The sequence below is a fragment of the Pinus tabuliformis genome, chromosome 5_2 (genome assembly GCF_031772625.1).
Source record: "Pinus tabuliformis cultivar Carrire ecotype Pingquan chromosome 5_2, CPIR1, whole genome shotgun sequence".
NCBI lineage: Eukaryota > Viridiplantae > Streptophyta > Pinopsida > Pinales > Pinaceae > Pinus > Pinus tabuliformis.
The window spans coordinates 1,073,300,891-1,073,317,839 of record NC_142306.1 but is presented as its reverse complement, the minus strand read 5'-3'; positions in this window follow the sequence as shown (position 1 = coordinate 1,073,317,839).

The window sequence follows — 16,949 nt, the reverse complement described above, 5'->3', positions numbered from 1 at the left end:
TCCTCCATGCAGGTGAAGTGCAAAAAGACGAGCCAACTCGTGATGAACTTTGACATTTGCCACCCTATGACAAAATTCAAAACATGCTAAGTGCTGGAAGCAAGACATAGCAAGAGGGCATGCCTGCAACTTGGTGAGGGTGTTTGGCTCATCTCTAAGATGTCTGCCACTCCGGTGATGTCTCCTGGGGGCCTGTTCTCTTGAAGTTGTATCACTGTGGATCTCCTCCTCATATTCTGATGAAACTTCGGATGCCATTACTGTTGTTTGTACCCTGAATTTTAAGCTTCCCTTTGATTCAAATGAAGTTGGTAGTTTCTTTGACAATCTACCACCAAGGGGACAATTAAACATGGAGTATTAGGAAGGGAATGATGAAATGGGAATAGGGGTTAAAGGGAGAGATTTGTTAGGGACTTGGGAGTAGTTTGGGTATAGTGTTGATGGGGTAGGGTTTGTGTTGTTTGCAAGGTAGGGTTTGGGTTTTTTGAGCAATAGGAAGGGGGGAAGGGAGTATGATTTTTTGGTAGGGTTAGGGTAGTGATTATGGGGACAATAGCATAGGGGAATGAGTAATAGGGGTAGGGTAGGAAACACCTTGGCAGCACTGTCACTGTAGCACAAACCCTAGGATCATGGTTTCTTTGTGTCTTCTTTTGTTTGCTTTATAAAAATTTTTGCATTTGATTTATAATCCTAAAACCATGCTATTCCTTTCAAATTTGATGCAAAAGTGGAGGTAGGTTCCCTACCTTTCAAATTTGATGAGCATCCACAAAATTTTTGGGCGAATTTCGTGATTTCTGGGATTTATGTCCCTATGCGCCGCGCACTCTGAGTGCGCCGCACCAGTGGCGGATTTACATAGTGGACGGGCTCTATGTGTGCCATGCTCCTTTGTGTGTGCACCGTGCGCTCTGAGATCACCCTAAATTGCTCCTAATCGCTTAACTCTTCAACTCTTCAACCTTGCACCTTTCTTCCACCGCCTTGCTTGCACAATGAGCTTGTCTTATGGTGATTTTGTGTTGACCGAATAGTGGAGGGATAGGGAGAGGGTTTGGTAGTAATTTAGGGCAGGGGTTTTAGGAAAAATGATAAAGGGAGGATGGGAAAAATGATAGGTGAGGGGAAAAAGGTGAGTGGAGTGAAACCTTGGCACTAACAACACATTTTAACAACCCTAGCCATCATTTTCTTGGTGATTTCTTATGGTTGACCTTATGCATTTTGGTGACATTCAAACATCTCTATAGTGCGCCGTGCGCTGGGTATGCACCGCGCCCTTGGAAAATTTGAATTGTGGGTAGGCTGCGTATGCACCGCGCCCTTCGTGTGTGCCGCGCTCCTGGGTATGTGCGTCGCGCCCTCTAAAACCAGCTCCCACTCACTCAAACACTCACGATTTTGTACTCACACCTTTGCAATGTCTCTCCAAGGCTTGTAATAGCACAATGCAATTGATTTGGATAAAAACATGTATATATAGCCTTGGAAGAGATGGGTTTACTTTTTTCTTCCTTGAAAACCCATTTTTCTAATGTTGTGTTTTGCACTTTTTCACTGACTTTAAAACACACTGATTTTCACTTTCCCTTTGACATTTTGGCTCAAATGATGAAATTTTCGGAACTCTTTGTAGGGACTGTATGACAGGACATTTGGCCATGGAAACCATGACTGCATCTCAAAAAGTCAACTTGCGATTTTTTGGAAAATTTTGTCATAAATGACACTATTTGACTTTTCTTCAAAACAGAGTTTTGAAGAAGAGTCGAAGTCTATCCACATGACTATGTAGCTCTCTGAACCATAGCTGTGTAAGGGCCTCCCTCTGGCCTGCATGGCTTTACTAGACATGTTTCGAAGACCAAATTGATGAATTCCTAGACCTAAACATAGAAAATGACTTTTGTCCTTTAAAGGACCGGACCTTGATTGTCATGGACTTTGGTGATTATTGACAAAATACCTGAGCCAGCAGGAGCCAGACATGAGGGGGAATGATTAGCATGACTTTCTCCGTTAGATCATGGCATGCCCATAGCGAAATGCAGTTTGAGTGAATGGAGCGGGACACCTAAACATGAAATGCATAAAGAGTTTTGATCTCTAACGGAGGGCTGACCAGACCGACTCTAACACCAATGAAATTATTTGATGCATTGGTCGACTGGTCAAATTGTCATATAAATCAACTAGGTTTATAAACGCACTAAAATCAAAGATATTGGCACGTGGATGTCAACCTACATTTTAGAATGACCATTTTTGTGAGATTTTGGAATGCGGTTGATCTTATATAACCGAATGGGTGACTAAACCTGTTTGATTTTGGAGTGGCCTTTGACATGATGTTTTGACTCTAACCAAATCACTTAAATTGCACTCTAGTGGAATATTCTAGGCAAGACTTTATAGGTTGAAGAATTGTTGTTTTTTGACGAATTAAACACTTGTCAATTTCAATTAATTATCTAAACTGTGATGATGGAATCTATTTTTGATCTAGATCTTTTAACTTCAAGGATGCATACAGAATTGCATATAAAAGAGCATGTTAACTAAGAAACTTAAAACACATGAAAAGAAGCAGAAATCATGAAGCAACCATGTGGTCAAAGGCACACAAATGATTTGATTATGGAGTTCACCCAATGTGGGCTAAGTCTCCGGGCCCTGCTCAAAGTAAGGAGGCCTTCTTTCATTAAGTGGCAACAAAGAAATGAATTACAATCAACTTTACATAAATGACCCTTATACCTCCAATATCGGTCATGGATGAAAAATGCAGAGCTTAGATGCAGAAACGAAAATCACCATTGGATTAGTGGTGCGAAATCATATAAAAATGACTATAAATTTGTCCTTTTCTGACATTAGCACTTCTGGACCCCAAAGGAATCTTCTCAGTATCAACAAAGATACCTTGTTTAGGGTTCCACCCCTTGGACCGCTCCTAGTCCCGCCCTAGACCCTACTCCACTATCTATCAGTCTGGTCGAATGGAAAGTTTGGGCTTAAGCATTACTTCATGGGTGAAGGTTTCAACGGACAAGTCGTTAAGCCGTTGGTCAACGATACTATGTTAAGGCACTGTGGTGGGGGAGGTTCTAGGGTTGAACCCTAGGGAACCAATTTTGGTGTATTGAATTTCATATATGGTGTTGTTTATTCCGTTGTTAGAGATGACTGTTGACATTTGCATATTGATTGCGCTCGTTATATCTATATCTATATATATATATATATATATATATATATATATATATATATATATATATATATATATATATATATATATATATATCACATGTGGGTTGGCAGGGTTTGACTGCCCGCTAACCACTTGCCATTTTTAATATAATCGTTGGAACCATTCGGGAGGTGGCAGCTCACCAACCAAATATATATATATATATATATATTTTTATGTTTTTAGAACAATTGGTTAAACTTTCAAATCTAGTTTTTAAGGGTCACTTGCCAAATTAAAGAGGCGAAAAAATCACCCTTTTCGACCATCATTTTCCATGTGCCATCCCTTCACCAAATTGTTGTCTCGTTAGTGACTATCACTTGCCCCAGTTTGACCAAAAATTTGACCAGCTATAACTTGAGCAGATGAACTCAGATTTAAGTGTCGTTTGCATCGTTGGAATTAAGGCGACAGGCACTACGATCTGGTCCTAGTTTCACTTCCATATGATGAATTTTATTTTTGATTTATTTCAAGGCCACTTCTATTTTTGGAACCTATTGGATCATTCCTCACCACTAAAGAGATTGAATCGCCAAAGGCTTTATCAGTCAATTGGCAAGTGAGGGAATTTATCCCTCACTTTCTCCTTCTCAATCCATCGAGCCTTGGATGCGATCCTTTGAAACCGATATGAAGGTACTCCAAGTCTCCCTGTTATGAATTCTTCCTCTTTCTGTCAAGAATGATGTCCTCTCGTAGCTTGTCCAAGTATTCAGGTGAAAAATTGTCCATTGTAGGAACCTGTCCAACATCTTCGGTGTCCATAATCAACAGAGGCTCATAAAGCCTCAAGTTTTCAACATTCACCACTGAGTACATCTGCATGTATGTTGGAAAATCGAGGTGAAAATCATTTGTCTCCAATCTTCTCTAATATAGTGAATGGGTCTTATCACATTGGTCTCAACTTATTTCCTTCCCCTTTCATTTTGTCTTTGCTGATGTGGAGCCACACTTTGTCTCCAACCTAGAATTTGTGATCGACTCAGTGCTTGTCATGTTGGGCTTTGTATTGAGCTTGTCACTGAATGAACTTCCATGCTTTTTCCTTATCATCTTTCCCACTAGAATATTCATCTCTCCCAAATACCATGTCTAAGGGATCCTTTGGAAGATATCCAAAGCATGTCTCAAATGATGATCTCTGAGTGGATGCATGCACCGCCCAGTTGTATGCATGTTGTACATAGGGAAGCTACTCTTCCCAAAACTTTGGATGCTTGCCACAATAGCCTTGGAGTAAGTGTATCACTGTGCGGTTGAAAACATCGGTTTGTCTATTGGTCTACGAATGAAATGTCATTCTCCTCTTCAACTTGGTGTCCATCATTTTCCACAAAATTTTCCAAAACTCTCCAAGAAAGCAAGAGTCTCGATCAGACACAATGGATGTGGGTAGCCTAAAGTGGACCCATACAAATTGGAAGAAGAGATGAGCAATCTGCTCTGCAGTCACCTATTTTTTACAAGGCATTAAGACACACATTTTTATAAATCAATCCACAACGACATACAAATAGTCATGGCCTCTCCTAGACAAAGGAAACCCACCTACAAAATCCATTGGCACACTTTCCCATGGATGACTTGGAACTAGGAGTGGTGTGTAGAGCCCCAAATTTCTATTAGTGGGATTGATAATTGAACAAAACACACATCCATTTACATATCGAGTGTTACACATCATTTTGTCACTGTCCCTGTACTCCCTGTCCACGATCCTGGAGGACCTCTACAGTGTACCTGACATGCTTTCCTATCATGAAGAAATTCCCACTGTGTCCCTCTTCATGAGAAAAACAAATCCCTTTTGCATAATTTCCCAAAGATATTTTTTCTATCCCAATTTACAAGACCGATGACCCGTGTCCTCCTCACGCTGATATGCATGGATTACAACTGTCCCTAGCACCAATCAAATCGAATGAGCCCTTTCTCAGTCACGTCAATCCTCATTTGGAAAGTTTTTTAAATATGGCGCCGAAGCTTCCAGCTCTAGAAGCTTCATAACGGAAGTCTGGTAAAGGGTTAGCCCAGATGGAGTCGAGGAGGTCAGTTTGGGCTTTTTTCCCCTCCATCCAAGCTATATAAACCCCTCTTTTTCCCAAGCACAAGTGAGCTTTTAGTCATAATTAAGTTCTGGATGAAGTTTTGATTTTGGAGTAGTCAGCAAGCTACCCATAGTTTGTAGATTTCTAGCTTGTGTTTAAGGGAGAATTGTGAGTTTGGTTTGGTGTGATGACTAAAGGGAAGAGCCTTGAGATTACCATTGTTGAGATTATCCATGAGATGCTAATAGAAGTATGTGGGAACGCAAATATGTCGTAGGAGAACAAAAACGTCAAGACATCGGTTGTAACCTTTTCTTGAACTAATATAGATGCAACTATTGATTGATTTCCTACATGAAATTTCATCTCACATATTTATGGCTTAATGTTTCTTGACCTGTTAAGTAGGCTGAATGTAATTTGTATGTTATCACATTTGTTGATCATTGTTGTTGACTTGTTTCAAGTGTTCGAAGGAAGGAAACGGAAAATAGCTAGAGCGAGGAAGCAAGATCATCACCAAGCGAAATAGCGTACTAAGAGGTAGGCCCTCTTATTTTATTCTAGCCTAAGGATATCTTTCATATATTGTTTGTTTGTGGCTAGACCCGCTCTCTCAGGCTAGAGGAATTTTTTGTGTCCACACTTAGAATTTACCTGCACCACAAATTGGCGACTCCGCTGGGGATCCGATCCTTCTGTTTGCTTGTTTGTAATTTCATGGTTTTGTGTGAACTTTTCTAGTATCACCATTTCCCTTTAGTCATGTTTGCTTTGCCTGGTTTACTGCTCTAGGTTTGAAATTTGCAGTAGCAAGTCTGGTCTCAGCCTTTAATTTTTTTTTTTTTTTCCTTGCATCCTCGGTGAGTGTGCTTATTTTCTTTACAGTCGCGCCGATCAACACAAATTTCTCAGAAACAGTCACGCTGACCCCTTTCTAGAACTTGTTGTCAGTTTGGTAGTCACGCCGACGCGTGTAGGTAAATATTAGGGTTTTCCCTAGATCTCGACTAGTGTGTCTTGCTCTCTCGATTTCTGCCTCTAAGATTGTTTAGGCTATGTTCTCCCTGACTGGAAAGCTTCATTTGGTTTGGTTTATGTGCTTGTTGATTTGTCTTCCTTTTACTTGATTTATTCAGTCCTTGGATGGTTGGTGGCCTTAGGGCATCTAGGTTGTCATCCATTCAGTTGATTGTGAACTTAGTGGGTCACAAGTTTGAAGGTCTCGTTTGCTTAAGCGTCTCTTTTCCAACATAGATCACATTGCTTGTCTTGTTTTTGATAGAGTCATTGCGTCATTGGTTTAGAAGAAACTATCTTTTGTGACATTTCATTTGCTTGAGGATTGATTGTATTGAAAACTTTTTATTGAAGTGTTTTATGAAAGATTAATTTTGTCATTTCATGAAAAGTACATAATTCTAGTTTGTTGCATCATTGTGTTACGTTAATTAGCATAATTGACGACTAGAGTTGCATTTGCATTTGAAAAGGAAAAAGAATTATCTTTACTTGTGAAAGGATTTCTTGAAGTGCACTTAGTTTATAGGAATTGGAAAGAATTTTTCATTAGTTTATTTTCAAAAAGTAAAGTAGTGAAAAATCATTTTTCTTTCAATTGCTTGATTGTTTTCATTTGATTGTGTTTTCTACTCTCTCTAGTGTAAACAATTCATTGAATTGAAAGAGTCTTGTCTCATTTAGTTGCATATAGGATCTTTCGAGTCACATCGCTAAGGCCTGAAAAACTGAGACATAATTCAAGATAAACTTTAAAATGAACTCAATTAACCTAAGGCACATTTGAAACCTAACGATCACATCTAGAGGGTCTAGGCTAGAGATGTGTTCCGACGTCTTTAAACCTAACAGTTGTCGTTAGCTTCAACATTAGACAGTGCTAGTACAGACTTGTGCTCCCCATACCGTCGTGTATATAAAGGGAGACCCCATTAGGTTACAATAATTTATCCATAGGAAGCCAAGTCTGTTGCCTTGTAAACATGATACACTGAACACAACATTTGGGGATATTGCCTGCCCGTACTTCTCGGTTCATCGGGAGGTATTTCGAAGTTCATGGTTACTTGGTAATATTTTTTTACCTAGATCATCCTAAGTAATAATTTGATCTTTTTGACTCATTAAATTTAAAATATCATCTGAGCGCTTATCCTTTTGAGATTGTTTCAAATCGAAAGTGATGGAGTCATCTTTGTTTCTTTCTGGACTCTTAAAACATGAAAGAGCACCAGTTTGTTTGTGCATCTTAACAAATTGTTACCCACGATCTCATAACATCCTCGTTAATATTTTCTAGACCAAATCGTGAGTATCCATTAAAGTGCATTTTGAAGCCTTGGAATGTATCTCTCTTTTCCTGTTATTTGAGACAAAGTCATCATGGTTGAACCATTCGGTTCACCTAATTCCTCTTCCTCTCCTTCGTTTGAAAGATTGTTAGAGGAGTCATTTCCTAAATTACCATAGTCACTTGAGGACGAAGGTGTTGAACTCAGATTTGTTTTGAGCATTCAACCTTTGTCATCTCATCCTCCACCTCCCTCAGATACTGGGTCAATTTCTGGTATTGGCTCGAAATCTTCAGACAATCATGTCCAGACTCCCGAGAGTTTGCCGACTCCTGAAGGTCAGCTTGGACTGGTTGTTTATCCTCCAAATCCTTTGTTCGATCCTATTGTGATATCACTGCAGTTTCTGTACAGTCTGTATAATCAGCTATGTATTCCTTTGGAATTATCCCCCCGAACATCTTCAGTCGTTCGTCGTCAGTTGTTTCCGCCTATGGAATCCGAAGGCGAAATTCCAGTCCCTTCTCCGGGTCACTTAGAGGTATCCACTCCACACATTGTCGAAGAGGAAGAGTATACTTTTCCACCTAAAGGTATCCCCTACACGGGAAGAATTCCCATCAGTTTTTATTGAGATTTACCACCTAATTATGTGACTTTAACACAATTGGTCTTAGGTACACCTAGTGCCTCATCGCTTTATCATAACCCTGTTTGGGCATCTGGCGCTATGCCTACCATAGGTCTTTGCATTTAGAACTTGACCTCCCAGTAGATGGTGTTTTCTATAGTCACTTCAGTCCCGGTACAACCCACCATTCCAAATCCTCTTGTCTCATTGGTTCAAGAAACCTGTCCAGTTCAATCGATAGTCTCGAGTCATGTCTCCCTTAGTTCGTTAGTCCCTCCAGTAAGTGGACAGGTTGTGCCACCTGGGGGAAGCATCTGAATGTTTCTATGGTGTCAGGCACAACCAATGTGAGTGGCTTACAAACTCGCATGGTTGGAACGAACCTGCCTTCATTTGGTGCTATTCAGCACCTCGCTGGTTCTGTTGGATAAAGCAATGTCCAGTACCAATAGGTCCAAAATCTCATTGGTCCATCTAGGTCAAGAAATTTCCAGTATCAACAGCCTTATGAGGCTTAGGTTTAGTACCAAACTCCTTATGCTCCATATGGTTCTCAAGGAATGGTCAATCTGCCTTATGTCCTTGACCCTGGACAGTATGTTCAGCATGGTCCATCTACCATTCCCGGTCGCTATGGCCAGATACAGTTCAAAATTTTTCAAGGTATCAATCCGGGAACTGTTCAAGTACCCTTGCAACAACAAGGACAACGACTACAGCAACAAGGGAAACCTTTGTTGTAGCAAGGGCCATCCATGTTGTAGCAAGGACAACTGCAACAGTCGTAGGGTCAACCCTTGCAAAAGTTGCAGCAAATCATGCATCCACATATGTAGTATGTTCAACAAACCTCCTAGCCTATATCTTCGCAAGGACAACCTCTACAGCCACAGGGATAGCCTTTGTAGCCACAAGGTCAACCCTTGCAGCAGCAAGGCCAACTCATGTAGTAACAACCCTTGTACTCATATCAACAAGGGCAACCCTTGCAAAGACAAGGTCAGGGTCAAGTCCTACAACAACAAGCCCAAAATCCTAATGTCCAAGGGCAACAAGTTTAGAATCCTTTTGCCCAAGGGTAACAGGTCTTAAATCCTTATGCAACAGGTTTAGAACCCATATGTCCATGGACAATAGGTGCAACATCCATATGTCCAAGGTCAACAGGCTCAATAGGGTTTTAACCCGTATGTTTCTTATCAGCAACCTATGGTTGGACCGTTGCAAGGCTTTCAAGGTAAACATCCAACCTATGGGCAAGGTAACCCACAGTGGGGGCACAATCAAATGCCCTACAGACAAGACCCTCCACTATGGGGACAAAATATTTACTAGCAGGGATGGGATCCTCCGGTTGGACCTGCTTATCGATCTCCAATGCCTTTTAACACACAATTGTTGTTCTTGGCTACACTAGAGTTGCGAGATGTGTCTTGACTCATGAATGATCCCATTCTTCATTCACCATACTAGCCTTCGGTCCCTTCCAAGATTCTGAGTGATTGTCTGAAGTTTGAAGGAAAAGCGAAAGAGGATCCACAAGCCCATGTGATGACATATCACCTCTCGTGCTCCTCGAATTCTTATGTTGATGATTCCATTCGTCTTCGTCTTTTCCAATGAACTCTTACAGGTGTTATAGCTAAATGGTATATCGAGCTACCTTGAAATACCTATCATGACTTTAACACTCTCGCCATGGCCTTTCTCACACATTTCCAATTGCTAATTCGCTATGAAATTGGCACCCACTTTCTAATGTCACTCAAGCAAGTTACTGCGACCCACATCTCTGATCATATCCATGAATGGAGGCATCAGTGTCGCCTGATCAAATTTGAGATTATTGATCAGTTATTGATCGAATGGTTCACCAAATACTTCGTCAACAAAATTGTTGAGGCTACCTAGTATCTAGACCTTGTCTATTCACAGTTTGGCGCATTATATGACGTCTTACCTGATGCACCGAGACCATCACATGATCTTACTTCATCTAAATCTCCTGCTACACCTCTTGTCAATAGAGTAATTGGTTCAGTGACACAGACCCCTACAAAAAATTCTTCCAAACCAAAGCCGGTCTCCAACGCTGCTACTAATGAGTCTTCTCGTAATCTACCTGGCCCTGGTAAAACCTTAGAGGTCCACATTGTTTAGTCTACCATAGCAAACAAATCCTTGAAAGGTAAGATGAAAGGAAAAGGTAAGGGTAAAGCCAATGCACCAAAACAGGGTCCTCCTAATTCATCTGCTAGTGATGCTTCTCAATGGAAGCCTAAGTATCCGTGCCTCATTTGTGAGGAGGATCACTATACTAAGGATTGTCCTAGACGAACCAAAGTTAGTCATTTGCTCAAATGGACCCCAACTGTCCTAAAAGAGCTATTTCCGTCCCAATGAACCCAAATGGTAGACCAACCTTAATCATCTCTTCCTCAAGTTCACAAGTGTTCATGATGAGTACGCCCATCAATGTGGCTACTAGATCAAAATATTATCAAACTCCTACCCCGACATTAGGGAAAGAAAAAGAAGCTTCCCCTCCTTCTCCTACCCTGTCAAATTCTGGTCCTCTTCATATCGAGCAACCTAACCCTAATTCCATTGTTCGACCACCTTCTCGAGGTGTGTTGCGAAAGTCCTTATACAATCCCAATGCTCATGCCGCTCAGCACTATAATATTGTTGATGCACCATCGGCTATGTCTGCCCGCGAGGTAATTCAAAGTTGTCCATCTCAATGGAAATCATTACTATCAGCTATTTAGGGTATTTATCCTCTTGATTCCAATCTTATATGTTTTGATCCAGAAAACCATGTTCTGCGTCTTCCTCATCAGATCTCCTTTCTCATTCAGGTCATCATCAATGAGAAAACCATTCATCAGACTTTCATTGATGAAGGTGATTCTACTTGCATCATGTCAGTCGCTTGTTGGAAGGAAATTGGTTCTCCTACTCTGAACCAGTCCCCTAACACTTTGGAAGATTTCGACAAGCGTGATTCACGACCATTTGGTGTCTTACCCAACCTTGTCATTACTTTGGAGGGCAAGACAATACACGTTGAAGTAGAAATTGTTGATGCTAATCTCAATTATAATCTTCTACTATGACGGAGTTGGACCCATGCCATGCATGTTGTAGCCTCCTCTCTGTTCCGCGTGATTCGTTTCCCCCATCAAGGAAAGATAGTCACAGTTGACCAACTATCCTTCTTTGCCCCTTCCTCCTCAAATGGCAATGTTTTGTATGTCAAGCACACCGGTGCTCCTTATGAGAGTGTGGGGGCAGGGATTTTTAAAGATCATGCCTTGATGGGAATTTTTACACTCCTAGCTCCTCATGTTTTCTCTGTCAACATGATCTCGGTCAAGTCTGATCCTTGGGTCAAACCTTCATTGGATTTTGTTGATACATGGGGCGAGGTTATGCACTAAGTCCAGCCAAAATCAATTATGTGGATATTTTTCGGCCTCACGTTCCATATCCTCTGATCATCATGTTTCGAGTTCTTCTCTCGACGTGTTTTCTCAATCCCCGTGGCTTAGTTCTGGCCCGACGGTCATGTTTATGTGTCTTGAGCAGTTCTCTTCTCCGTTGCCTATTGACATGTCAGTTTTTCTTACCATTATCAATATCTTTCAACTCAGGGCCCCTTTATCCCCTCATGGATTCATGTTTTTTCTCCCTCCCTAAGTTTTTACCTATTGCCCATTATTGCAATGGGGTTGTCATTTGACTCATAACCCTCCCTCACCCAAGGGGCATGGGGGCAAAGCCTTATATGAGTTCTACTCTATTATTTGGACAAGTTGATGCTTACTCGTCATGTCAACGATAAAACTCTGGTGGTCATCTGTGTTGATTGATTACCCGAGTACAAGCATGGACTCTTTCACAAAGTACTATGCGTAGGTAATCTTGCATGGTTACTTTTGTACACTAGTGTGTCATTCAATTTTGTATAGTGTGGTTTGGTGTGTTGTTTTGCAAGTAGCTTCTCTACTTATTATTATTTTTCCTGCTTTGCAGAAGTCGGTGTCCCCTCACGTCGATTTTGCTGATGGCACTTGCCATAGTACCTGGAATCTATCATCCGTGGCATGGGTCATCTATGAACCCCATGGTGCGTTAATTGATCTTCAAGGTAACTTCCTAGGTCGAACAACTAATAACATTGCTGAGTATAGTGCGGTTATCGAATTATTGTCAGAAGCTATTGCTCTTGGAATCTAGGAATTGGTTGTCAACCTTCATTCACAACTTGTTGTTCTTCAATTCAACGGGCAATAATCCGTTAGAAACCCTCATATCTTGAGAATGTATCTACGTATTCGTCTACTAGAGATAAATTTTGATTACATTACATATCATCATATTCCTTGACACATGAATACATTAACAGATGCATTAGCTAATTATGTGTTGGATAGATATTTGCAAAATATGTAACAACTCGAAAACAAAAACATCTGTACCATAGTAAGAAAATAAGTACAACACACACACACACACACACATTTGTGTGTGTGTGTGTGCCAGTAATGTTTTTCATACATCAAAACCTCAAAAAATAATAATATGTGTGTCCGGAATACATCGGTGGCTCACAGGCCTCAAAATAGGGAATGCTAGACCTATGCACTAAATAGTATGATGCTCATGATAGCATGTAACTTCTCGGACTACATGAGTCAGCAGTTGGCGGATCCGATCTGACACCCCCACTGTATGCCTTTGGTACTGGCGTGGGACATCACCCATCCGAGCATACTCTGGGATCCCATGGGTCAAACCCTCGATATTTCGCACAATCTCCTCTTCATTTTCGCTTCCCTCCTGATAAGGGGCGATCTCAAATTGCCCAGCAACATGCCTGGCAATTGGGGACATCCCGACAGGGCGTTCTGGTCCAACATCTACATTCATAAAATCAAAGTGTCATGAAAACATATATTTCGAAAACAGTAAAAACATAAAAAATTAAAATTGTTTGTTTTTACCTCCATTATCAAAATCCTCCCCTTCTGGGAGCGGCATATCCGGATCTCTACAGAAGTCGGTACCGCTGTAAGGCCAATCCTCCACTACGATCAGTTGTCGTCATAGCCACGAGAAAAAGGCGGGCTTGTAGGACATTTGTTGGCCCCCCATGACCCTGGGCATCAACTCACTCGAATGGACCATCCGTGGGTCTCGAGGCATCAACGAATATACCTCAGTTAGCTGGTATTGGAACAACGCAACCCGTTCCAGGAAGAAGTTCACTAGCACAGATCCAAAGAAAAATTGCTTTAGGTGTCCCACCTTAGCTTTTGAAAGCTGGCACTTCATGTTGATTTTCATTTCTTTCACCCAGTTAAAGATGGTGGGCGTCGTGCAATCAATAGCGTACTAGAAATTTGACTTGTTGGTCTCATACAACGCTTGGGACCCAGCCACTTTATTGATGGTCAACAGTAGCACTCTCAACACAAGATCCCAAACCGTCATGATCTCGATCTTACCACTTTTGGATTTGAGAGCTTCTAGGCAATGTTCAGCAAGAAGCATAGTCACGCTTGCCCCAACAGGCCTCGACCCATATAGATTGACTTCTTCCCCTCTCCGAGACAGTCCTATGATGAAATAAATCTATGAAGTCTCCAACTCTAGCTCTTGGTCACTGATGATGAAAATTTCCCGATTCATGTCCCAGAGACTAATCAGGCACTGTAGTAGCTCAGGTTGGGCCCGTATACCTAGTGTGAGAAAGAATTTGAGGGGCCCACAGTTCCTCAAAGCCTCAAAATAATTTGGATCGGCTATTTCTTGAGTATCGATATCCTTGTGCTCAGTTCTTTCCAATCTACCATTTTTTCACGATTTCTTCCTGCAAAAACCGTGTAATCAAGTCAATGATCATCCTTGGCCGGAACAATTTGGGTTCGAATGACTAAATTAAGCAAGAAAAATGTAAATTTTTTGCTCATGGCACCAGCGTGACTGTTTTAAAAACAATGGCGTTGATGGCGAGGTTGGCAGTGTTAACCACCCCCAATTGATGTGACTCCGTGCCCGGAAATCATGCTGACCGAGGGCGATTTTTTTGTTGCTAAAAGCTCCCCATGAAACCCAAAAAATGGCTTAAAACAAGGAAAAACAATATGAAAATGGAGCTTAAGGTCTTGGCTCTTACCTGCAATTGACAGCTTAGCAAATGACCTCCCAGATCTCCTGCAATCTCCTCGGGAAGAATTAGGGCACAAGTGGGTAAAAACTCTTCACACAAAGGTAAAAAAGGGTAAATGGTAAAAAATAATTAATTTTGCCCCATTTTATTCATTTTTTCATGAATATTTATAGTTTTTGAGTATTTTTGACCTATTTTACCTCAAAACTGGGTAATGCCTTTCTTGTACAGCGATAGGTGATGTATTGTCGACGATGGTACTAGAGTCTTGTTTTAGCTCTTTTCTCGACTCGTAAATCGCCAAGTATTTTTCCCTTTTTGGCTCGTAAAAGAGAATAAAATGGGGGGTTTGCTTTCAAGCTCTTTTCCAACTCTTTAAACACGAAAAGATTATCGGCCCTTGTCATTTTGAACTCGTTAAAGGTTGCAAAACATCATGCACCCAGTATACATTTACCCCTTTTACAGGTTGGGATGCACTACTTACGAAAAAGGTACCCCTTGACTGAAATGATCAAGCGGTTCTCTCAAGTATCATTTTCTACCTTTTCAGGCTCGAGATACACAAATGTATGAAAAGGGACCTGTTGTGCCCCACAACAACCCCCCATTTCATATCATTCTTATTTTTTAAAAATTAACATGTGGAATGGGTCTCTTTTAAAATTTTGGCATCAATGCTTAAATGTTCAAAAAAGGCCGCATAATCAAAGGAGCTTTCATGTACTTAAGCCTTTTTCGGACATTAATGTTTCAAATAACAAACAATCTTTTATTATTGCGATAAAGCGATCGCAAGATCGCATATCGCAACAACATGAGAGATGCATTCAAATGGAATTTTGGTTTCCGCCGATGCGATATCGCTATCGGCGATCGGCAATGTTACATACACACCAAGTAAAGGCACATAACTCATGTCCCGATGCGACGTGATATCGGCGATACCTCATGTGAAACCGCCTTGTGATTTAAATCCCGACCCGAAGCGATATCGCTATCGGCCGTCGCGCACTTCGGTAAGGCATTCGGTTCCTACCCCCGATGCGATGCGATATCGCAATCGGTAACCCCAAACCATTGTATATGCGCCTACGTCTGTTCCCATGCGCTAGCCCGATGCGATATCGCTTATCGGCTATCGGCACGATCTTTTGGTAATAATTGTGCAGGACTTAATCCCCGAAGCGATGTGGTATCGCTCATCGGTGGTCGGCAGTCTTAAAAGCCATCACTTAAAAGCTTTAATTTTATATTCATATCCGGTTGACAAAGCGCGAATCCCAAAATGCCGTTAATACAAGGGATAAGGTAATGCGTGGGTATTTAAAAGATTTTGCCCCTTCGATTAATGAGCACCTGCGTTTAACCGCCAGAATATCTGTTACACGCTTAAGTGAGTCATTCACCCGGATAACGGTATAATTATCACATTTAATGAGTAGTAGGCCTCAAATCACCATTAATGCATCTGCAATATACTCTTAGCGATTGGATCCGCAACCACTTTTGAAAATTAATCTTGGCACGCTTCAAATGATATATCTGTCTCACTGTGTAGCGTCATTGTTACTATGTTGTTACGATTTCTCTTGCAATTGTGTAGAATTCGTCTTTTGAGAGAAGCTTAAGCATGATGGGGAAAAGATCCAAGAGGGCTACGGGCTCTACTGTTACACCTGTAGTAGGTCAAGCTGCTGCAATTAGCAAGAAAGGCCTCGTTTCAGACACTACATGCACTGGTCTTAACAAGGCTACATGGCAAGGCACATATAATCTATTAGAGGCCGAACAACCACAAGTTTCAGTGACAGTAGCTACTGCGGACCCACTCAAAAAGTCCGACGCAACTCTCAAGGAGTTGGCCGATTCCTTTCTTCACAGAATAGCCGCTAGAGAGCAAGTCCTTCCCTACACTGATGTAGTGCGATGGGCAATTGAGGAAATTCCAATCACTGACAGAACGTTCCATACAAGAGACGGACGGATTTTCGGGTCGTTCAAGCCAGAGCACCTGAGGGAAATGTATCATTTGCCTGAGCCAGAGAAAATCTACAACAAAGACTTCGTAGAGAAGTTTGCAGCTGAAAATGATGTACCATCTGAGCCCATTCGAGATTGGAGGCAGAGCCCGGCCAAACACAAGCACGAGAGCTCGGGTAAGTATTCTGTCGATTCCTTGGCTTCTCCCTATTGCTATGCGGGAATTATGATGTGTAGGCTATGGGGATTACATGATTCTGCCAATTTCGATATAGAAATGGTTCCCCTAATGGAAGCAGCTGTTAATAGTTTTATCATGGATTGGGCCACCATTCTTTCTGATAAATTGACTGTAGCTATTCGGGATTTTAGAGCTAAATCTGTAGTCACCGAAAGGAAAATCCCCCCATTTTATTATAGCGCCTACATTATCGACACATTGTGTTTTAACTCTGAGTTTCCCATCCTCGGTTGGAGATGGACCACCCAAGACCCTTCGCCCATTCATTTGTATCATCGGAAATTATGGAAG